This window comes from Herpailurus yagouaroundi, unplaced genomic scaffold (assembly GCF_014898765.1).
Source record: "Herpailurus yagouaroundi ecotype Mexico unplaced genomic scaffold, PumYag 100, whole genome shotgun sequence".
Classification (NCBI taxonomy): domain Eukaryota; kingdom Metazoa; phylum Chordata; class Mammalia; order Carnivora; family Felidae; genus Herpailurus; species Herpailurus yagouaroundi.
In genome coordinates this window covers 64,522,717-64,547,098 of record NW_024412391.1, presented here as the reverse complement: position 1 = coordinate 64,547,098, position 24,382 = coordinate 64,522,717, and the positions used below count along the sequence as shown (strand labels likewise).

Below are 24,382 nucleotides of genomic sequence, written 5' to 3'. Positions count from 1 at the left end.
AGTTTTTGTTATTTTAAGCAAGTCAGCTTTCCTTTATCTCTAGGCCATGTACCTGTGTGTGTGTGTGTGTGTGTGTGTGTGTGTGTGTGTGTGTGTGTGAGACATACACACGTGTACATATGTACTTTTAGCAGTGTTAAGTTTATACAAAAATACATTTTTTATACAAATTTGTGATTTGTACAAAATTACACAGCAATTCTAATGATTTATGAATTTGTTATAGTTGGTTGTATCCCCATGCTTTTACTATTCTTTTTTTAAATTAATAGATCATTGTAGGGACTCCAGCAAGATGCAGACAAGCAAAACTTAGCCTCTTTTGCAATAGGTGAAGACATGGCATCAAATATCTACACTGCAACAGTGACTGCTCCCTTTTGAGAATAAATGTGTTCCATACTTGGCTACAGTTGTCATCATTACTTCTTGCTATTCTCTGACCCTGAGCCTGTGTGTCAATGATGTTTATTATCACACTAGTGCTATTGTTTTGCTTCTAGTCAGTTCCATATATTGATTTTCATTCCTTACTTGGCCCTGTAGACATTTTAGCTTATGACTCATGGATAAAACCAATTTCTATTTTTCCTATCTGAATTTGAATTTTTATAGGTATTTCTTCTAAGTATTCTAAGACAAGCTAAAAAGCAGCATTAATTATCCTAAGTTCTGAAAACCTAAGGTCAGGCCAACTCTTGGTTATAACACATGTATACCACCTTTCTTGGCCTGGCTGATTTTGTGTATTCATTGAGACAGGGTATCTGCCAGGAGTTGTTTTCGATCTGATGGCAAGCCAACAGATGATGTCAAATCATGCCAACATGTGCCAAGTTGTCACCTCTGCATCCCTGTTTATCAGGGATTTCATTGTACAAGTCCCCTGTCTACTATTATGTCATATTTTCTTGCTCAGATAAAAGTCTGCCCAGATGAAAAAATTCTTAAGAAGTTGCTATTTTTACCCAATTCCCTAAACCACATATGAGTGACAAATATTTCCATAGGATTAATGAATAGGTGTTTCAGCCTCCTCCGCCCTTATTAAATACTAGCTTTTTCTTTCATACTTGGAACTATGTTGAATTTGTGGATGAGAAACATTTTCCATATGTAATGAATCCAAGGACTTTTTAACCTATTAGATTTCGTTGCATATATTGGTCACTCTTTTAAGGAATTGTTTCTAATCCAGCCAAGAATGAAATAACCTGAGAATCTGGTACGCCTTCATTTAGAATATTTTCATATTTTTGAGTAATAAACATAGGGAATATTTCTTGATAAGATCAAGAATTGACCAAGGGAATCATGTAGCTTTAGCCATCCTTATTTTTATCATTTGCCAAAAAATTTCCTTAGCTTCATAGAAACCACATAGAAACCAAATGACTTGGTTTTCTTTCCACTTCTCTAGGCAACCAACCAATTTTTTAGTTTCCATGGACACCCAGTTGAGCAACAGTAGTTAGATCTGTAAAAACTGCTATCTGAGTTGGAGTCTGATGGTGACCTACCCAACAGCACTGGGATGGCAATTCAGGCTTGACCCTCTAAGGGACCAATATGTATGAGATTGCACGTGAGCATCTGGGACAGTGCCAATATTTTCCCTAGTTATTTTCCAGTTTCTTAATTTGTGGAGGTTCACAAATTATTATAGACCTTGTCGTGATATCTAGGTAGTTAGGGAGCTCCAAAATAAGGCAATGGGAATAGTGATAAAACAGGTCTGCTTGAAAGAGATTTACTTTATACTTGGTTAAGCAAGAGGCCTCACATACTGATGGCTATGTTAACTCAGTTGAGAAATAATACATATTTGGAAACCCTTGTGGAAAGCCCAAAATACACTTGAAATGAGAGAAGTCATAGACTCATGTTTTAGTGCATACGAAGGATAGCTTTGAATGTAAGCAGTCACCACAAAGTCTGACTATTTGGGCTCAGCAGAAATATAAGAAACAATTGAATTAAATTGTCTTGTATCATGTACTAATTCTCCAAGGTTCTGCTCCCTCCCAGCCTGGTATAGAATGAGTGATTATTTGAAAAGATTAATCTGGTTTCCTGTTTTGAATATTCTGTTCTTTACTTTCACTTGCATTGTGTAAAATTCTCCATTTCTCAGTTGCTCCAAAATGAACAATTTAACAACTGACTCTTGCAGACCGTTAATCAGTATTGGAAATGTTGGAAAAGAAAGGCATTGAAAAATAGTGAAAATGATATTTTAATTTGCATTATGGGACACAACTCTGCCATAAATATGTCAGACCTTTATAGGTATGCTATTTCTCTCTTCTCAGTCTCTGTCTCTTCATCCACAGAGGGAGGGAGATGGTTGCTAAAATTCCTTGTAGCACTAATGTTCTACTACTTAGTGAAAAATCAATTTTAATTCCACATACAAGAGAGACCATGTCATGATCTTGAGACATCTAGCTCCTCACAGGAATAAAATCTTCAGGCTCATGGTCACAGGGAACTGAATGAAAGAATTTATTTTGTATTTTCCGAAAAGCCTCTAATCACTTCTATTTCTCTTGTGCTATAGAAGCTTTCCATGAATACCATAGCAAATGGATTCCTGGGGTAGGGGGGAGTGGGTATTTATCAGACTTTTATTTTTGGTTTGCTGGTAGGAATTTGAGATGGATAGATATGGAATTTAAAAACAATTTTTAAAAAGAAGAGATAGTAATGAATAGTACTTAGCTAGAAATCAGCCAGAATTTTGTGGATGTGTAATGAATTGATGATTGAGGCGATACATTTTGTAAATCAGGCATAGGAGAAAGATTTAGGAGAAATGTTGCAGAGGAACTTTTGGCTTTACAAACCCAAGGACACATTTACATGCCTTAGTTCTTTGACAGGACTTTGACAGTTCCTTAATTGTGTGCAGTTTCCCATCTCACTAAAGTAACCTGGGCAAATAGGGAGGGAAATGACTCCCAGGTGGAAGTAACACCGTGAACAGAGCTTGAAAAGTATGAGACAGTATGGTGTGTGAGGCAGTGCAAAGAGTTTGTTTAGTCCTCTTGGAGGATAAAGTATAGAAGGAGGCTGGATCATTCAGAGTTCAGGTGCAGATAACAGAAACCCCTTCAGCAATTTTAGCAATTTCCTATTTGTTGAATATTAAATGAATTCTGTAGTGCTAAATAAAAAAAGCAAGATACAAAAAAATGCATATATAATTTAACATGATCCCAGTTGTGGTAACTCTCTTTCTCGTCTCTCAAGCTGAAAGGAAATACCTTAAAATGTTAACATTAGTTGTCTCTGGGAGGTGGAATAGCATATGATTTTTATTTTCCTTATGCTTCTGGGGCTTTTCTAAAGTTGAGCTTCCATTACTTTCGCAAGCAGACTAAAACCTAATAAATCCTCTTTTAAAGGATTCTTTTCCACACAGGGAACTCATTGGTACAAACATTTTTAGAAAATATCACTCTGAGGCATATAGCATCTTCTCTTGCACTTCTGGCAGAGAAACATGATGCTAAATGCTGAAGGGTTTTAGTTGGGATGGTGGATGTGCTGGAAAGAAAGGTGGTTATAGCAGCGTCAGCCAGCAGCCAGCCTATGATACACAGCCTAGAAATGCCTCCTTATAATGAAGCAGCAGAAGGGGAAATTAAGGAATCAATCCCATTTACAACTGCACCAAAAACCATGAGATACCTAGGAATAAACCCAACCAAGGAGGTGAAAGATCTGTACTCTGAAAACTGTAAAATATCATTCAAAGAAACTGAAGATGACACAAAGAAATGGAAAGACATTCCATGTTTATGGATTGAAAGAACATTGTTAAAATGTCTATACTACCTAAAGCAATCTACACATTTAATGCAATCCCTATCAAAATACCAACAGCATTTTTCACAGAGTTAGTACAAATTTGTATGGAACCACAAAAGACCCTGAATAGCCAAAGCAACTTTGAAAAAGCAAAGCAAAGCTGAGGCATCACAGTTCAAGTTATATTACAAGTTATATGACTTCAAGTTATATTATAAAGCTGTAATGATCAAGACAGTATGGTACTGGCACAAAAATAGCCACATAGATCTATGGAACGGAACAGAAAACCCAGAAATGAATCCACAACTTTATGGTCAATTAATCTTCAATAAAGCAGGAAAGAACTTCCTTATAAATACGTTTTATGAAGCTTCAGGAGTTCGCTTACCTTTATCATTTGACCACTAGCAGTCTCGTGATAAAACAAGGTCAAAGACAAGAAAGATAAATTCCCCAGGCAGCTCCCAGCACTACTGTGTCAGGAAATGATCACCAAAGATGCCCTGATGAGAAAAGGAAAGCAGTCATATGTGAGTGTTCTTGTCAAATGTAGGTAATTCCTCAGTCACTGGTGAGCCTTAAATACATTTGACTTCTTTCCTCCTTGAATCAGAAAGAAAACCAGGGTAGAGGTGGGCCTTCAGAGTGAGGGCAGAGAAAGGAAGGCCTGTGAAAATGAGGGTCAAAGGTGTCTGAAGAATTGGGAGAGCTCTCTGGACAAAGATGTGACTTTATTACTGTCCCCAAAATATGAGGGGCATTTGTCCTGAGAGCCCTCCATTCTGCTTTCCTGCCTTTGTGGAGAAAGGCAGTGACTGGATGTTGTGTGCAGTGATGTGTGATGTGGCAGGAGGAGTAGGGCCGAGGCCAGAGGAGACATGGGGAGACCCAAGGTAGCCCTCATAGCTCACTTTGCCAGGACATTAGGATTGCATCTTACAGCCTAAAGCATGAAAATTAAAAATAAAATGTCCACGGGTGCCTGGGTAGCTCAATCAGTTAAGTGTCAGACTCTTGGTTTCAGCTCAGGTCATGATCTCCCAGTTCATGAGTTCAAGCCCCATGATGGGCTCTGCCTTGGCAGCATTGAGCCTACTTGAAATTCTCTCTCTCCCTCTTTCTTTCTGCCCCTCCCCTGCTTGTGCACTCTCCCTCTCAAGATAAATAAATAAACATTAAAAAAATAAAGTGTCTAGTAACATGAAAATTAAAAATAAAAAATGGAACTTGAGATTCAATGGGTTGGAGAAGTGAAACATCTGGGGACATCTTGGAGAAGGTGGATAATAGCTTTCCAGGTTTGTAATAAAAAACGCTCTCTGAGAGGAGCGCCTGGGTGAGCATCCGACTTTGGATCAGGTCATGATCTCACTGTTTGTGGGTTCGAGCCCTGCGTCAGGCTCTGTGCTGACAGCTCAGAGCCTGGAGCCTGCTTCAGATTCTGTGTCTTCCTCTCTCTCTGCCCCTCCCCCACTTGCACTCTGTCTCTCTCGCTCAAAAATAAATAAACATTAAAAAAAAAATGGCCTCTGACAAAACTACATTGCAAAGGAAAGAACCTGAATGGAAAGGGTAAAAAAGTCAGAGGCAGAGCCTAAAGAATTTGTGGTGGAAAGAGCACATGACTGATGCATAGTGACTGGGAAAGCAGAGGAGTACACATGCTGACAGTGGAAGGTAATACACATGCTGACAATATTGGCAACCTGAAGAAAAATTACGTTGCCTGGAGTTAACAGAAATATTTCTTAATTCTCAAAGAGCTGGTAAAGAAAAAGATGGTACAAAAAGGAAATCTTTATCTGTCAGTGAATCTGATAGCAAATCAAAGGAAAGAGCTACTGCTGGCAAACCAAGAGGTTTTGCCAGAGGTCTAGATCTCACATGAATAATCGGTGCTGCAGACAGTAGTGGAGAATTAATACTTCTCAAGAAATGGAAAGATTTAGATGGGGCAGACTTGGTACTGGCAAAAGAGGCAAAAATATGAAGTGTTGTCAGATTGCAATCCCTTTTTATGAAAGGAGACTAATTTGGCATTCTTGTACAGAAAATGAAGCTCAATAATTGTTTGCAACTATATATGCAATTATATTATAGAATTATATATATACATATATATGCACACATATATATAAAATCTGTGTCTTGGTTTTTGATTTATTAGTGTGAAGAAATAACCACATTCTAATGAGAATCAAATTTGATATGTTTGTTTTGAAGTAGTATTGAGGAAGTTGGGGTTTTATCTACAGCACTGGTAGCTTTGAACAAATAAATAAGGCTTTCTTAGTTGCTTCCTTTATCAGGAAAGAACATTTGATATCATGGTATACTATTTCCTTTGCATTAGAGAACAGCTTTTCTAAAAGTTGGGGGAAGATCTCCATAGTCATTACTCAATCAGAATTTCTGGTTAACTCATAAATGTCTAATGACCAGTCTGAGATTTTTTTGTTTGTTTTCTCGTGTGCATACACATAAAATACCTACATAAATGGTTTTCTTTTTTTAACTTTCACCAAAAGAAAAACAAAAACACCATTTCACAACCACGGATAAACCTGTGTTTCTGGAAGGCCATCATTCTAAGCAACCCAAGAAATAAACCACTTAATATTTTAAATTAAATATTTTAATTTAATTAAAATAATATTTTAATATTTTAAACTATATTTTACATTAATATTTTAATATTAAATTATTTAAAATTTACATTATATTAAATTATTTAAATTAAATTAGAATTAACTTAAATTAATATTTTAATTTAACATTTTAAATTAAATAGATGATTCTGTCATTAATTGAACAATTTAAATGTATTGTAAACAACTTAGACAATTCCAATTGGACAATTTCAAAACAGCCATATCAGAATCCATATGTATATCTATTGTCATTTAATGCCATTTGCAAAACTCCTAACAGAAAAATTTTTATCAGTATCAACCATCTCCCCACCTAGATGAGAAAACTAGACAAATCCTGGTGTGTATTCATTAGCCAAGCAGGACTTAGTTAAATGGACATCTAAAGGTTTCCTCTAGCAAAGCTTTCCTTTACAGGCAGTTGGAAAAATCTGTACTCTATTGACTAAAAGGTTAATGTGTAAGACTTTGTTCATGGAAACCTAACCAGATGGTTAGAGATGTTGGCAATTTAGGACCTGCTGGAGTAAATGGATAAACAGACTTTGGTAATCTAAACTATCAATTTGCATGTTTTTCTTTACACACAACTCATTCTTTACATGTAAGGCTCAATCTTTTCAGTGTTTGGGTGACTGGTTCAAAGGAAGCCTGGAAAAACATAACTTTGTCGTGACTAAAATGCTATCCAACTATATATTGTTTATTGTAAATAGTGGTGAACAGTGGTTAATAATTTTATATTTTAAAAAATGAATATGTGGGTTGCTGACGGGGAGGTGGATGGGAGATGGGCTAGATGAGTGATGGACCTTAGGGAGGAGCACTGGGTGTTAAATGTAAGTGATGAATCACTGAATTTTAATCCTGAAGCCAACACTATATGTTACAATATATGTTAACTAACTTGAATTTAAATAAAATCTTGGAAGAAAAAAATTAAAACGAAAAGAAAGCTGAAAAATAACACCTGAAACATATTCTCTTACAAATTTTGAAAAAATAAAGAACTTTCACCATCTTAAAAAAAAAATATTTGAACTTCTACATCTGCAAATCAGCAGTATGTTATAAAATTTTTGCTTTTAATGTCTTCCTTTGTTAATTAAAAACACTTGAAAATGTATTTCTTCAAATGTTCCTGGGACCCACTGTAATTCTTTTGCTATGTGAATAATTTCACCCTTTAATTTATCAGCTTGCAAATTTATCTTTAGGTAGTTAAGTGTTCTGTGTGTGTCCCCCACCCAAACCTCCCTAGAATTTTTAGGAAGACTTCTGGTCACTCCATCATAGCTCTTCAGCCTCCAGGAGTTTACCCTTAGCCTCTACATCTCCTCAACTGGACCATCAGATCACAGAGGCTACCATCATTGGGTAAAACTATGGGAATGCAGTCCTTATTGCCTGCTTTGGGTCAGAGGTAGCAAGTGTAACAGGGAATAAGGAAGGTCTTCTATCTATGAACAAAGTTTTAGTCATTGCAGACAAAACTTATATATGCTTTTTTCCTTGGAAACGTCATACATGTAATTAAGTTCTAGAATGCTATGGTGATGATGTTTAACCACTGTTTGTGGTTAAGTGAGTTTTAGTGGCTCACCTGGGCACTGAACTTTGAAAGTTGTTATATACTGTGCATATATATGTTATATATGTATTATGTATCTAGTTATATGCTATATTTTTGTATAAAATTTTCGTTGAACCAACCATTTAACCTGAACATTTGATTAAGAACAATGTATTGCCAATTACCCTGGATAATAGGATTTGCCACATTTAAAATTGAATGAATGAAGTGATGTAGGAGTTATATGTTCATAGATACAATGTTTTTAAAAATCATGTCTCTAAGAGTATAAAATGTGATCATTGGTCTGAGTTCTCTCATTTTATAAATTGTCCTTAACATTTAGTTGAACAATAACTCATAGTTACTGAATCATTCGATTTTGTGTGGGCAAAAGTGGCTTCATAAATAATTTAAGTCTTTCAGTAGTTTTAAAAACTGTTTTTGTACCCCAAGGGAATTCCACATATTTGTGAATAATTAGTGAAATTCTAAATGGACTGTTGATTAAAATATGTTTTTAAGACATTCTTGAAAATTTTAAGAATCTTGATTTATATCAGTATTCAAAGGTGAGATGTCCATAATTATTTTGAGGAGATTTTTCTAAAGTCTGAAATGAAAGAATTTAGGAACTTTGAAATAAAACCTGGGCAATTTAGTTCTTGGAAATGAATTTTAGAATATATTTAAAATGCCATTTTCAACACTTAAACGCTATGATTTATTTCCAACAACAGTTTATTAAGGTATGTTTGTCAATAGATCATTGTTCTTTTTGTAAAATTTATTTTAGAGAGAGTGTGTGCACAAGTGGGGGAGAGGGACAGGGGGGAAGAGAGAGAGAGAGAATCTTAAGCAGACTCCACACGCAGCATGAAGCCCAACATGGGGCTCAATCCCATGACCCTGGAATCATGACGTGAACCAAAATCAAGAGTTGGACACTCAACTGACTAAGCTACCCAGGCACCCCAATTATTGTTCTTTTTAAACATAGTTTTAACCCAGATGAGAAGTTGATTGTTGCATTAGTTTTTGAGTTCTGAGGATTATAGACAGGTACCATTTATACTCTTTTCCACACACAGAGGAAAAAAAAGTCATTTTGAAACAGAAAACTGCTTCATTCCATAAGCATGCCATTAATGCATGATCCAAGATGTCATTGTTTGGATGAGATAATCAAATTCCTACATGAATCAACTGAAAGCAGCTGCTTAGTTTAGGAATGATTTGAAGATATGTAAATTGAAGACAGTTGATTGAAAGAGAGGAAGAAAATGAGTAAGTGTAAGGCTATTACTGAAAATGCAAAATGATTAAAAATCATCATTATGACTACTGGACCAATTAAAATATTTTATGCTCATTTGTTTTTCAAGGAACTGCCTCCAAGTGAAAGCACAGCTCTAGGTCTTCTATTAACAAGTACATGTTTGATATTGACAGATGTACATGCTGTCATTTTTGAGACTATGAGTTTAAAACCTTTGGGAGTCGTCAAAGAATGAATGAACTAACATTCTTTAAAAATACCAGTGCAAGAAAGTTTGTTCACAATAATAATTTATGTTTATAAGGTGCCTTTCATTCAACTCTTAAGACTCTGTGTATAGATGTGTTTAAATATGCATGGTCATATATCACTGTCTTCATACATCATAGCCCAAATGTTTCAATTCCTTGGACATAAAGCAACTCTTTATTTCGTATGTGAAAACACAATCTCTACCCTTGCCACACAAACTCTACAAATAGCACCTTCTTATTTATGCTCCTATATTGCTTGTGCTGAAGGATTGTTAATGCAATCTTTTCTTACAGCAATTTTTAAAAACTTCTTTAAAAACAAAACACCTGTGTTTTCTGGCAGGACAACAATGTATCAGCAAAAATAGCTTTATTTAATGACTGACTGTGGTTAGCTAGCACCCCATAATTCATTTCATAATTGGAAAAAAATGTAACATTTGCTGACATCATCTGAGTGCTGATCTGGACCCATTGAACAGGGAGTATTCCAACAAAAATGATTTAATTTTCCACTTCACAATTCAGGAAGAATTTAGGATTAGGGCATTCATGGAGTCTAGAAATGGTTTTTGTTTGCAGGATTTTAGCTCAAAATTGGACAGGAAGGAAGACTGGAACATAGTTTAATTTCCAAAGCAAAATTTCATCTGTAAAATTTCACTTCCTCTTATGCATACCAATATCAGTCTGAGATCAAACATATTAACCTCTGAGGGAAAAAATAGTGTTAGAAATGAAAAATCTAATGGGTTAGGAGAGATAGAATTACCCTAAGTTCTATTCTGAAAGACTTTTTTAAACCAACATGTACTCACTTGACTCTTGTCTACATGGATCTCCAGTTTATTAGGAAGTTTACGGTACAAAATACACATGAATTGCATCAATGATTATTTAAAAGCAATGCACTACCAGTTGTAGTGTCATTATTTGATACTGATATAGCAGTGGGTTTGAAATTTTATTTTATTTTTTATTTTTAATTTTTTAATATGAAATTTATTGTCAAATTGGTTTCCACACAACACGCAGTGCTCATCCCAACAGGTGCCCTCCTCAATGACCATCACCCACTTTCCCCTCCCCCGACCCTTATCAACCCTCAGTTTATTCTCAGTATTTAAGAGTCTCTTATGGTTTGCCTCCTTCCTTCTCTGTAACTTTTTTTTCCCCCTTCTCCTCCCCACTGGTCTTCTGTTGAGTTTCTCAGGATCCACATATGAATGAAAAGGGTTTGAAATTTTATACACTGCACTGCAAACATGGGTAAAGAATATCTAGCCTAATCTTTCTTAAGGAAGCTCATCTTCATATCAGAGAGGAGGCAGAAGGACTTTATTTCTAAAGTTGTCATCATCAATATTATTTGTCTCATCTCACCTGAACATTGTCTTATGAATACCCTTAATTTTCTGTATTCTCTTGGCAGGACTTGCCTATAAGTCATGACCTGGGTTAAACCCATCTGTCTACTGACACTGTGCCGGCATCTGAGCAGCTGACATGGCTTGGGAAAAAAAAAAAAACAAACAAACCAAAAAACCACAACTGTGTGTCTGGTCTCTCTTTAAGTTCCATAGCCACAAATCTCAGCTGGGCACTCATGTCCAGAATCTTACTCAACTTTAATAATATTTTCACCATCTTACATTCTGGCTCAGGCTGCCATAAAAAAATAACATAGACTGGGTGGCTTAAACAACAGAAATTTATTTCTCACAGTTTTGGAGGCAGGAAGTCTAAGATCAATGCTGGCTTATTCCAGTTTCTGGTGAGGGCATTCTTCCTGGATTGCAGATGGCCATTTTCTTGCTATGTCCTCACATGGCAGAGATTTTCCCCCTCTTTCTCACTCTCTCTCTCCTTCCCCCTCTTCTTACAAAACCATAGTCTGATCACGTCAGGGCCTCACCTTTATGGCCTCATTTAACCTTAATTAGCTCCTAAAGATACTATCTCCAAATGCAATCACATTGATGGTTAGGGCTGCATCATAAAAATTTGGAGGGCGGTGGTGGGGTGCCTGGGTGGCTCAGTTGGTTGAGGATCTGACTCTTGATTTTTGCTCAGGTCATGATCCCAGGGTTGTGGGATCAAGCTCTGTGTTGGGCCCTGTGCTGAGTGTGGAACCTGCTTAAAATTCTCTCTCTCTCCTCTTCTGCCCCTCTCCCTGCTCATGCTGTCTGTCTCTCCCTCTCTCTAATATAAAAAAAAAAAAATGGGGGGAGACACAATTCAGTCTGTTGTAATTCCCAAGTGATAATTTCACTCCTTCTCTTTGACACTCTTATATTACTTGGTCTCTCCACTACCTTCACAGCTCACTATAAGCTTATATTTACCAGGAAAGCAGGAACATTTAGACAGGAAATTCTTCATTTTCTCCCATGAAAACTTGCCTCATGACTCCTCTTCAACTTCCTTCTCTGTACTGTGGATGATGTGGCTTGGCCCAGGTCAAAAGACAACTTGGTAAAGACTTTCATGGTGTTCCAGATCCTTGCCAGTGACTTAGTTTCTGTAATTATTTGCTCTCAGATCCTATCCTTTGAATTTCTGTTCCATTTCTCTATGCCTCTTCATTAAAATATTCCTCAGATTTATCTATAATTGCTGCCCTTACTTTTTCAACTCACATTCTCTCTTAACCAACCTCAATAGGACATCTGTCCCTATAACTTCACTGACTTCATGATTGTCAAGATTATTAATAATCACTGTATTTCAAACATTAATGGCCATTCTATCATTCCTTTTTTGCTTGCCCCTTCAGCAGTATTCAACAAAGTTGATCACTACTTCTTTCTTGTTTTCTAAAAAAGATTTGTTAAGAAAATTTACTGTGGTAAGAACACTTAACACTAGATCTACTCTCTTAACTGATTTTGAAAGTATATGATAGGGTATTGTTATTTATATTATATAAATATTGTTATTTATAGGGTATTGTGCCTACATATAGACACAATGTTGTACAGCAGATCCCTAGAAATTATTCATCTTCGTTCTTGAGACAGTTATTTTTCTTGGAGTCCATGACAACATAGTCTCCTGGTTTTCCTCTATCTCACTGGCTGCTTTCCTTAGTCTCCTTTCTGAGCTCTGTCTTCTCTGTCTCAGTGCTATAGGTATGAGCAATTCAGGGCTCTATGTTGGTCTCCCTTCTTTGCTCTATTTAAATAGTTTTAAAAATAAACATCATTTAATCCCATGGCTTTAAATACCACTTGTATGCTAATGAATTCCAAATCTTTATGTTCAGCTCCAACTTCTCTTCTGAGCTCCCAAGTATATACCCAAGTCCTATCAGACATCTCCACATTAATTTTAAACAGTCATCTCCAATTTAATGTATGCCAAATAAAACTTTTATCTTTCTTTCCCAAATCTAACCCCACTGGATCTTTTTCTTTTCTTTTCTTTTTTTAATGTTTATTTTTTAGAGAGAAAGAGACAGAATGTGAATGGGGGAAGGGCAGAGAAAGACAGAGACACAGAATCTGAAGCAGGCTCCAGGCTCCGAGCTGCCAGCACAGAGCCTGACATGGGTCTCAAACTCACAAACTGCGATATCATGACCTGAGCTGAAGTTGGATGTTTAACCGACTGAGCCACCCAGGTGTCCCTGGATCTTCTTTTCAGTATATGGCATCACCATATACCCAGTGGCTGAAGCCAAAAATCTAGGAGTCAACATTGATTCTCCTTTTCTCATTCATCTTCATATCTGAACACTTAGCAAATCCCACTGACTTACTTTACCTCTAAAAGTATTCTGAAAACTTCCACTTTTCTCTGTTTCCACCACTACACTTACCTCCAAGTCACCAGAATCTCTCTTCTGGACTACTTACATAATCTGCTAACCATACCAAGGCTCCTTCCTATTCTCTACTCCCAGTACAAATGGAATCTAAGTGGAATAGATATGTGGTAACAACAGTACTTTTTAAAAATAAAAATCAAATCATAACCTTCTTTTGCTTGAAATTCCTCTGATGGGTGGTTTTGTCCTTTCTTCTATTAGTATGATGCATTGTGTTGATTGATTTTTATATGCTGAGCCAATCTTGCATCACTGGGATCCATTTTACTTGGTTATGGAGTATAATCCTTACATGTTGCTGGATAGAGTTTGCTGGTATTTTTGTTGCAGAATTTTTTGTTTCCTCCTGAAGTTTTCTCTGGTTTTCATAGCAGAGTAATGTTGACCTCGTAGAATTAATTTGGAAAATTTCTTATTTTTTAAAAGAATTTGTGAAATATTGGTGATAATTCTTCTTCAGATTTGGCAGAACTCACCAGTGAAATTATCTGGGCATGGGCTTTTCTTTGTGAGATATTTTTTGAGTTCTAATTCAATCTCTACTTGTTATAGATCTATTCATACTTTCTATTTCTTCTTGAGTCAGTTTTGGTAGTTTGTACCCTTTGAGGTGTTTGTTCATCTCAACTGGATTATCTAATTTGTTGACATACAATAATTCACAGTATTCCCTTATAATTCTTCCTATTTCTATAGATCAGAAACTAATCACTATTTTAAATCTTATTTTAGTTATCATAGTCTTTTTTTTAGTAGTTTGACTAAAGGTTTTCCAATTTTTGTGATGTTTCCAAAGAACAAACTTTCACTGATTTTATTTATTGTATTTATATTCTTTATTTCATTTATTCTTGCTCTAATCATTATTTTTTTTCCTTCTGTTTTCACTTAGTTTGTTTCGAGTTTCTTGAAGTGGAAAGTTAGGTTACTGATTTGATAATTTCTTCTTTTTAAAAAATGTTTATTTTGAGAGAGAGAGAGAGAGAGAACATGAGCAGGTGAGGGAGAGAGAGAGAGTAAGAGACAGCATCTCAAGGCTCCATTTGTCAGTGAGGAGCCTGACACAGGACTTGATCTTATGAACTGTGAGATCTGACTTGAGCTGAAATCAAGAGCCAGATGATCAACTGACTGAGCCACCCAACGCCCTATTCTTTTCTTCTCTTTAAAACAATGTTTATTGCTATAAACTTCTTTTATTTTTAAAGTTTTTAAACATTTATTTATTTTTGAGAGAGACAGAGCATGAATGAAGGAGGGGCAGAGAGAGAGAGAGAGAGAGAGAGAGAGAGACAGAGAGACAGAGAGAGACAGAGAGACAGGGAGAGAGAGAGAGAATCCAAAGCAGGCTCCAGGCTCTGAACTGTCAGCACAGAGCCCGATGTGGGGTTCAGACTCATGAACTGTGAGATCATGACCTGAGCTGAAGTTGTATGCTTAACCGACTGAGCCACCCAGGAGCCCTTATTGCTATAAATTTCTTAGCACTGCTTGAGCTGCAGTTCATAAATTTTGGTATGTTCTGTTTTCATTTTCATTCACTTCAAAGTATTTTAATTTTTCGTTTGGTTTAGTCTTTTACCTATTGATTATTTAGCAGTGTGTTATTTAATTTCCACATATTTGTGAATTTCCCAGATTTTCTTCTGTTACTAATTTCTAATTTCAATTTATTGTGGTTGGAGATCATACTTTGGATTATTTCAATCCTTTGAAATTATTTAGATTTATTTTGTGGCCTAACATATGGTCTATACTGGAGAATATCATGTGTACTTGAGAATAATGTGTATTCTATTGTTGTATAGATTGTTCTGGAGATTATGTTAGTTCTATTTGGTGTACAGCATTAAGTCTTCTCTTTCCTTGTTGATCTTTTATCTATTTGTTTTATTTATTATTTAAGTGGGTATTACAATCTCCAATTATTATTGTTAAACTGTGTTTTTCTCTCTTCATTTCTATCTGTTTTTGCTTCATGTATTTGGGAACTTTGTTATTGGGTACATTTGGTGGGGATGTATTTAAAAATTTTTTTTTAATGTTTATTTATTTTGGGGACAGAGAGAGACAGAGCATGAATGGGGGAGGGGCAGAGAGAGAGGGAGACACAGAATCGGAAGCAGGCTCCAGGCTCTGAGCCATCAGCCCAGAGCCCGACGCGGGGCTCGAACTCACGGACCGCGAGATTGTGACCTGAGCTGAAGTCGGACACTTAACCGACTGAGCCACCCAGGCGCCCCGGTGGGGATGTATTTTAAACACAATTATACCTGTATTGTGCCATTTCATTTTAGATGCACTTTTCTTATTTTAAAAACTCTATAAAAACCACAATACAGTCTTGGGGCACCTGGCTGGCTCAATTGTAGGAGCATGCAACTCTTGATCTCCAGATCATGAGTTTGAGAACCACGTTGGTGTAGAGATTACTTAAATAAGTAAATAAACTTAAAAAAATATTTATGAAGAACCCACAGTACACTCATTCTTATATTGTATATCTGACCACCATAGTTTCCTATGCCTAATTTAATAAACCCTTAGAAAATAGTCATTAATGGGTCATGTAGCTTAAGTCTTTTACATTTCCATCTGAATTTTTAAACTTTGAGTTATGTCTCCATTTTGTTCCTTTGATTGCTGTCATTATAGGTTGTGTTTTTTTTCCCTCAAAGCAAACAAAAATTGCCTGAATGTGTGAATCTAAAGGATATCATCTATTCATTCTCATTTTCACATTTTCTCTCTGTGTATCAATCTCTCTGCTTTCCTTTTTCCATTTATTCCATCTCACTGTTAGCTTCTTTTTCAGGTAGCTACGTTTTCCTAAACCCAGAGGAAAGAGAGCTCCTCTTTCCAATGGTTTCAACATCCCAGGATTCGGTTTCACACCAATCTTTGAACCAATCAGTGTGACCAGAGATAATGATTGATTACAATGATTGAACAGGCCTGGGACCAAGGCCCACTATGGAGCTGGTGGTGGAATCAGCCCCAACCACCCACATGAGCAGAGAGCTGGGGAGGAGTGCTTGCTTTCTAAAAGGAAAATTGAGGTGTTTTTATCAGAAGAAGGAAGAGATGTCAGGCGTGTAGAAAAAACAGATAATCAATGTCCCTGATGTGGCAGATCATAAGAATCACCAGAACAGGTGTTGAAAACAGGGATTCCTAAATCTGACATCATTCTTACTGAATCAGAATCACTTAGAGGAGTTGTCTAGGAATTATTTTGTTTGTTTTTGTTTTTTGTTTGTTTTTGTTTTTTGAGAATGAGAGAGAGCTGGGGAGGGTCAGGGGAAGAGGGAGAGAGAGAATTTTAGCAGGTTCCATTCCCAGCAGAGAGCCCAATGCAAGGTTCAATCTCATGACCATGAGATCATGACCTTGAGCTGAAACCAAGAGTCTGATGCTTAACCAACTGAGCCACCCAGGTGTCCCTAGAAATTGGTGTTTTTGGTATTATTCCTGACTGTTCCCTTTTTGTCATTGCATCTACTAAAGTGTAAACAAGTACTTGGAACATTCTCTTTTTCCATCTATCTTAAAGATATACTTCTCAGGTTACACACACAAGCTCAAGAGGAGTAAACAATTATTGACTGCATTTAAGTTGAATAGATGTGCACTTGAAATTGGTATGGGGATGATCTTAAATAGATATTGATATTTCTCTAACCCATCAGAGAATTATTCACGCCTTTGTTGGACTTTTGCAGTGTAGAACTAATGACATGTTTTATTTTAAATTTTTTTTTCAACGTTTATTTATTTTTTGGGACAGAGAGAGACAGAGCATGAACGGGGGAGGGGCAGAGAGAGAGGGAGACACAGAATCGGAAACAGGCTCCAGGCTCTGAGCCATCAGCCCAGAGCCCGACGCGGGGCTGGAACTCCCGGACCGCGAGATCGTGACCTGGCTGAAGTCGGACGCTTAACCGACTGCACCACCCAGGCGCCCCCATGTTTTATTTTAAAAAGAGGAAAAATGAAAACAAAACAGAAAACTCTTTTAATTCATTTCTTATTTTCTTCCAAAAAGCAAAAATAGAGAAATGACTGCACTCTGGATTTTTTAGGAGAGGAGACCATATTTTTCATGTCTATAATTATACCCACACCCTTCATTACTAAACATCTGTTTAAGCTTCATCACTAGAAGACATCCTCAGCAGATTGAAAAGTCACAGTGAGCACCAATGAGTTACTTGCTGGTCAGCTGTGTTAATTGATTTAAGTGTGTGATGTGTGAAGTGGCGCTGAGAGTAGAGGTTTACTGCCTCTTTTGTGCTTTCATGAAGGTGTGTTGGCTTCTCTGGATTCTATATGTTTTGTGTATCTGAGTTTTAAAGCCAATACGTACCAATGCCAAAGGAACTTAAGCTGTAACACATACGTGCAGTGAGCATCATGGAATTTGTGCTTTAAAATGTCCAACAGCAATACCAACAGCATTAAATTGAAATTAAAATAACATTTGTTGAGCATTTTTTATTACTCGCCATTGCATTACACACATAACATGAATAATCTATTAAATCCTTACAACAACTCTATGAGGTAGCTGCTATTATTATTCTTATTTTATAGTGAGGAAATAGAAGCTCGAAGAAATCTACATAAGTTCACACAGCTATGAAATGGCTGAGAAAAGTTTAGTACAGTCTGCCTCCATCCATATCTACCTACCCTCTCCTCTTAGTGAGTAATGGATTTATAATGCCAATGGGGATAGATATGTTTGGTAATAATGTGTTTATTTGATGCCTAAGAGGACAAGATTTGCAGAGTCATCGTATATATATATCTGAATCAATGACCCTGCCTTCATTAACTCAGTATTTCACATAGCTAAAGAAGCTTAGCACAGATTTGGGTGTTTTGGAACACTTAGAAGTCATTAAAGTCTTGCCTCTATGTTGAAGGCTCCTGGGCTGAGAAGGAACAGACTTCAAGAGTCCCTTCTGTCTGTTGATGTGGGATAGACAGATTAGATTCACAGAATAAAAGCAAATGAACATGCAAGTAGAAACGTGCACCCTTTGAGTTCAATGAAAGCAAAAACTGAACTCATTCATTTGTGGCCACCATCAAAAGTCCTCATTTATTCAACCTGTGTCTCCAAGGAAAATTTTTCATGTTTCTCATAAAAAGTTTATTTCCATATTGATTTTATTTCTTTAAAAATAAACATAGATTTTTCAAAAACTTCTTGGTCTTTTTATTAGCTTCTTGGAAAGTTAGAGGTAACCCCGTTATCTCCAAAACTGGTTTGAATCAGGTACACAATTAGGAGTCCAACAAGTTGGAGAAAAATTTGAACTTTCCAACACCAGTTCATCATCCTTTTTATAGAACAGGAATCAACAAAAGAAAAAGGGAAAGCTTGCCTCAACAATCCTATGCAAAGAACCTCCCAGTTTGTTTTTTCTTTAATTATTGTCAGTCCTTGAGAAATGTACATATCTGTTGCAATAAGCAGGAGTTGTGGCATGCTCTGTGAAGATGGGCCAAACCTCCTGCAGGACCGTGTGAATGGAATTCAGTATACATTGGAGCCTAAAAATATTGTAAGAGCATTCCATTCTTCTCATGAGACTTTTCTTCCTTTCTTATTCAGCTGCATTCAGATCTCTGTGGGGAGCAAGTGGGAGTCTGTGGATTTAATGAAATGTAAAAGCAGAGGAGATTTCCAGGGAGCCCTCTTTCTACCCATAAAGGTCTTCATTTGTCTACAATGCTTAATAGATCAGTTTAGTCCAGAATTCACTGATACAGGAGAGATATTGACTTGCCCTATTGTGTAAACATAGAAAGCTCCAAACCAAAACCCCTGTCAGTGACCCTAAGCCCTAAGCTTTAGGAACTATGGGATTGAGACAAGAAATTGTGAGAGTCAACAATGGCACTGACAACCATACGTTATTGACTCAGACTGATTAGAAATTAAAGCACCAACCCTAGAGGAAAATTTGCAAAGAAATCAGGGAGTGCTCGGGTGTTCTATATTCTTGAGCTCTTATTCTTTCTTGACTGGATCATTATTAGCAAAGGCAAATAGAAAAACTGCAAAATACTTTTGTAACTTCTTTTCCCTTTAAAATAGTTGTCATTGACTAAGGTCCCATGTGAAAAGTTAGAATGGGACTTGGATGATTTATACTAATTTTGCCTCTACTTCTGAATTGATGTGACTATAGACAATTCATATCACCTCTGGATGCCTCTGGTTTTTAAATTTACAAAGAGTGATGTAATCCTATCTTCCTCCTTTCTTATCCACCAAGACAGTTGTCAGTCAGGCTATGGACAATGACATATTAAATTCTGAGCAAAGAAGACTGACGAAATTCATGGGAATACTTTTTTCCCCTTACTGTTGTATTTTCCCTTCATTAAGAATCAGTGTTGTTTCTCTGCATCCAACAGACAACAGAGAAGTACAGATATGTCCTGTCTTGTTGCTGGTATCTTCCTTCTCTCCAAAACATTATCAGTGACTTCACCAATAGGAAAGCAGAGTTTGGGAGACTGGATTCGTCAGATAACTTGTACTCCCTCTGCTGGTTGAGTGGCTCATATTTCTATTTCCATGACTCCCAGGTTCTAAGATTGATTGATTGATTGATTAATTAATAATGGATTTATGTATTTACTTTGGTAAAGTTGAAAATTATGTATATTTTTTAGAGAGTAAAGTGATCGGCTTAGAGTGAATTTGTAATATTTTATGTTTTCCAGTATTTGGGTGTGTTGTCGTTTTATTTAGCACAAATGTAATAGACAGGTTCCTAAAAGTAGGTTTTAGCAAAGTGGTGTTTTCAGGGATTAGAAAATCTACCCAACTCCAACTTTCTGATGGTACATACAAATAAAGGTGTAAGAAATAGATACTTATCTAGAATTTGGTATCAATCATTGCCTTTAAAACACTGGAGGGTAGCTTGGTACACATGGGGAGCAGTCTGATAAAAACAGCTGAACCATCAAATATGTTTAAATTCATGAGTTCATAGTGATATGAACAAAACCTCTAATCAGTCACCTTTAAATGATGATAAAGAAGCAATTAATTATTTTGAACACTGGTAAATAAGATGAAAGAATCAAGCAATTATCCTGTCTTTTCTGTATGAATTATACTGAGTAATCTAAAGTAGATAAAAGCAGTATCTCTTTATATAAGTATTTCAGCCATGTAAATGTAAAAGAAATGATAACATTAGAAGAATATCACCATCTTTCAATCCCTAATCAATTAATGTATCTAGGCATCAAGCATCAAAGGTTACTAACATCACATAAAGAGCTAGATCATGTGCCTCCCGCTGAAAGAATACATCACTACCTATGGACTTGCCAAAGGTATGGAACCGGAGACTGACCAAGCCTCTGGATCCAGCTGCCAATTTGCAGGAAATACAAGGGGACGGAGGAAATGCTGAATTACAGCATGAGCGTGCAATCAGCAAAACTCAGACCGTGGGAATATTTACAGGTCAAATGTCCTGGGCTCTTCAGCAGATAAACTGCAAAGAAAAGACATGGGTAGAGAGGAAATCTCTAGAATAAAAATGACTTAAAAGAGATACCATTTTTTTATTTGTATTTTTTTTTTAAATTTTTTTTCAACATTTATTTATTTTTGGGACAGAGAGAGACAGAGCATGAACGGGGGAGGGGCAGAGAGAGAGGGAGACACAGAATCGCAAACAGGCTCCAGGCTCTGAGCCATCAGCCCAGAGCCGACGCGGGGCTCGAACTCACGGACCGTGAGATCGTGACCTGGCTGAAGTCGGACGCTTAACCGACTGCGCCACCCAGGCGCCCCGATACCATTTTTTTTAAAAAGAGCAAGTCTTAACTAGAGTGTTGGAGGTACACTTTTGGGTAATAAAAAAATGAAGAAACAGAGGAACGGTTATGATGCTAGTCAGGTTGGTGCTTACATCTGGGAAGAGAGAGGCGCTGAGAGACTGGCATGGAATAGAGGGAGGTCCTTCAAGGATGTTAGCAAAGTTCTCTTTCTTGACCTGGGTGGTGGTTACAGGGTGCTCACCTTATAATAATTCACTAACCTATGAATTTGTGTGAGTTTTTCTTTCTGTGTTTTATTTTACCATAACAAAATTTTAAAAATAGGCATCCAGAATGAGAAGGGTACCTATTAGCTGCTTCAGTCAGTTCCCCTTCTCCCTGTTTCCTAATTTTCTCTCCCTCTCTTCTCTTTCTCTGTCTGTCTGGTCATCATGACTACTCTTTCCAGTTCCAGGCTTTCAGCCACCTGTGGGCACCTCCCTCATGTGGCTTTTTTAGATGCAAGTTGAAGCTCTTGTCTGCTTGTTGGTTTTGGGGACTGCTTGTGCCTAGTCTAATATCACAGACCAGTGGGATAGCTGGGAAGAGAAGAGAGAGTCAGAAATTCACCTCTTTTTTTTTTTTTGCTGATTTTTTTTTTAAGTTTATTTATTTTGAGAGAGAGAGAGCGAGAGCGCACATGCCTGAGCCAGGGAGGGAGAGAAAGAGAATCCCAAGCAGGCTCCATGCTGACAGTGAAGAGCCCAACACGGTGCTCGAACCCATGAACCATGAGATCATGACCGGAGCTGAAACCAAGAGTCAAATGCTTAACCGATTGAGCCACCCAGGCACCCCATCTTTTTGCTGATTTTCAAGCTCTGCCACATAAACTCAATTTCATCATAGCTCATGTTATACTGTGAACATATATATAAATCAAAATATATATATTGATTTATATATCAAATATATATTTTATTTTTTTAAAAATATGAACTCATGTAAATGTACAAAATATACACTTACATGATTTCATATTTTTTTAAAAAATGGTTTATCTGGTCAGTTATTCATAAGTTTAACTTAGATTTAAATGGTAGACTCAGAAAGGATAAATATTTTAGACAAAGGTTGTTTAAGAAACAACTAACTAGTGGGGCACCTGGGTGGCTCAGTCAGTTGAGCATCCGACTTCAGCTCAGGTCATGATCTCATTGTTTGTGGGTTTGAGCCCCATGTTGGGCTCTTCACTGTCAGCATGGAGCCTGCTTTCGATCCTCTGCCCCTCTCCCACTTGTGCACACACATATGCACACACTCTCTCTCTTATAAATAAGCCTTGAAAAAAAGAAACAGCTAATTAGTTTTGTTGAGTACCTTCTATAAGCCATTCACCAGGTTAGTTTTCTTTAAAGAAGTTATAAAAAAATAGTAGCTACCATTTATTGAGTATCAGTATTAGGGCAGTTTCCTAATCCTGAAACAGATGTACTATCTCTACAAAGTGGGCACCATGTCTGTATTTTACAGATAAGGCATGTGAAGTTCTGAAGGATAAAATTATTTGTTCAAAGTCATACAGATAGTTACTTATGAAAACAAAATTGAACCTGTGTCTTTCTGGCTCCAGGGTTTGCTTTTTCACCATGGGATGGTGACTGAATATTGCAACATGGAAGTTTTCATTATATAGTTAAAGTGCCATTTTCTAAATTAACATCATGGTAAGATACGACCCTGGACTTGAGTTTTAGTATGAGCTACAAGATCTACTGTGGAAGATCATGTGTGGGGGGTGGCTGCCCTTCATGTCATGAGTGTAAAGCACAACTCTCATGGCAAATAGATAAAAATCACCCTTGAGTACAAATTAAAGCTAATGTTAGAGAGGACTTCCCACTACCCTGACAACTGTCACCTTTCCTTTTCTGTCTCTGGCACTGCCTCACCTCATTCATGATTTCCTTTTTTCTCTTATTACAGTGTAATGGAAACTTGGTGTGTTGATTATACACTGCTGATTTCTTGGTAAATCAATGGAAAATATTCTTTCTTCTAGACTCCTAAAAAAGAATTGACATACTCATTTTATTGTAAAAAATTGTTCTTCATGTGACCTATTCCTCGCTTAGCAAAAAGCCACTTGATGCTGGGAGATTTCTATTCTGGGGATTTGCACAGTCTGGTTTATTTATTGCATGGAAATACATATGCACAGACAAGGGAATAAGAACTTGACTGAGTTTCTTGTTTAGTAGTAGCCTTACAAGGAAAAAAACCCCTTTTATTTCATTAAAATTTTGCCTTAAAATTTTTTCTCTTATAGCTTTTCAAATGGAATTTGAAAAGGATTATGATTTTGGTGGGGAAAAGAACCATTTTCTGTTTTGCGTAAGCATTAACATATTGGCAGGGTTTATCTAATTAATCTGCCACAAATGTAGCAAAAGCAGCATTAACGCACATTGTATTTGTAGGACTCTTACTTTCATAAGACTATATATTTTTTCATGTTTATAAAAGTGTGGATGTTGCTGATATGGCTTTTTTTTCTTTTAAAGAAAATCTAAATCACACACACACACACACACACACACACACATTTATGCAAAGGAAACTAAAATCCGTGTTTTTCTTACTGCATTTCCTTAAGAGAAGAAGCTCTCTAATATCTGGGAATGAGTCTTTGGCCACTTTTTTTTTTTTTTAATGTAACTAATGATAGATTTTTAAGGTGCTAAACATGGCCTTGAGAACTATTTATATGTTAACACCTGGACTTACTGAATATTTCCAAAACAATCAAGTTATAGATCTTTCTTTTGAAGAACCTGGCTACCACTAGAGAAACTTAGAACATTCCATAGACACAGTAATGACATGTATACCTAAAGATCACTTGAAAAACAACAATCTCAAGTTTCTGACCCTACCATACAAAACAAGTTATTTGGCCAAGTGAGAAGATTAAGTTGGTGGGCTACAATAAAGAAAATCCCTTAAGAATGAAAACACTGAGTTCTAAAAATCAGAATTCCTCAATAGTCAGTGGTTCTTAGCCCAGCTATCTATTAGAATTAGTGGGAGGGTATGTGTGAATGCTTCCATTAAATACTGATGCTCAGTCCTTCCCAGGTCTCTAGGTGTGGAACATAGGCAACAATATTTTTTTAAAAC

General features: G+C 36.7%; 1 long non-coding RNA gene and 1 pseudogene across 2 annotated transcripts in view; one reads left to right on the top strand and one right to left on the bottom strand.

Moving 5' to 3' along the window:
- LOC121028740 (uncharacterized) overlaps positions 1–24,382 on the bottom strand; it is a 163,488-nt gene that overhangs the window by 94,572 nt on the left and 44,534 nt on the right. For both annotated transcript variants that reach the window (XR_005789413.1, XR_005789412.1), the window contains exon 3: positions 4,205–4,319. This is a non-coding gene — a long non-coding RNA (uncharacterized LOC121028740). The remainder of the gene's footprint in view (positions 1–4,204; positions 4,320–24,382) is intronic.
- On the top strand, positions 5,339–5,883 carry LOC121028739 (chromobox protein homolog 3-like; annotated as a pseudogene).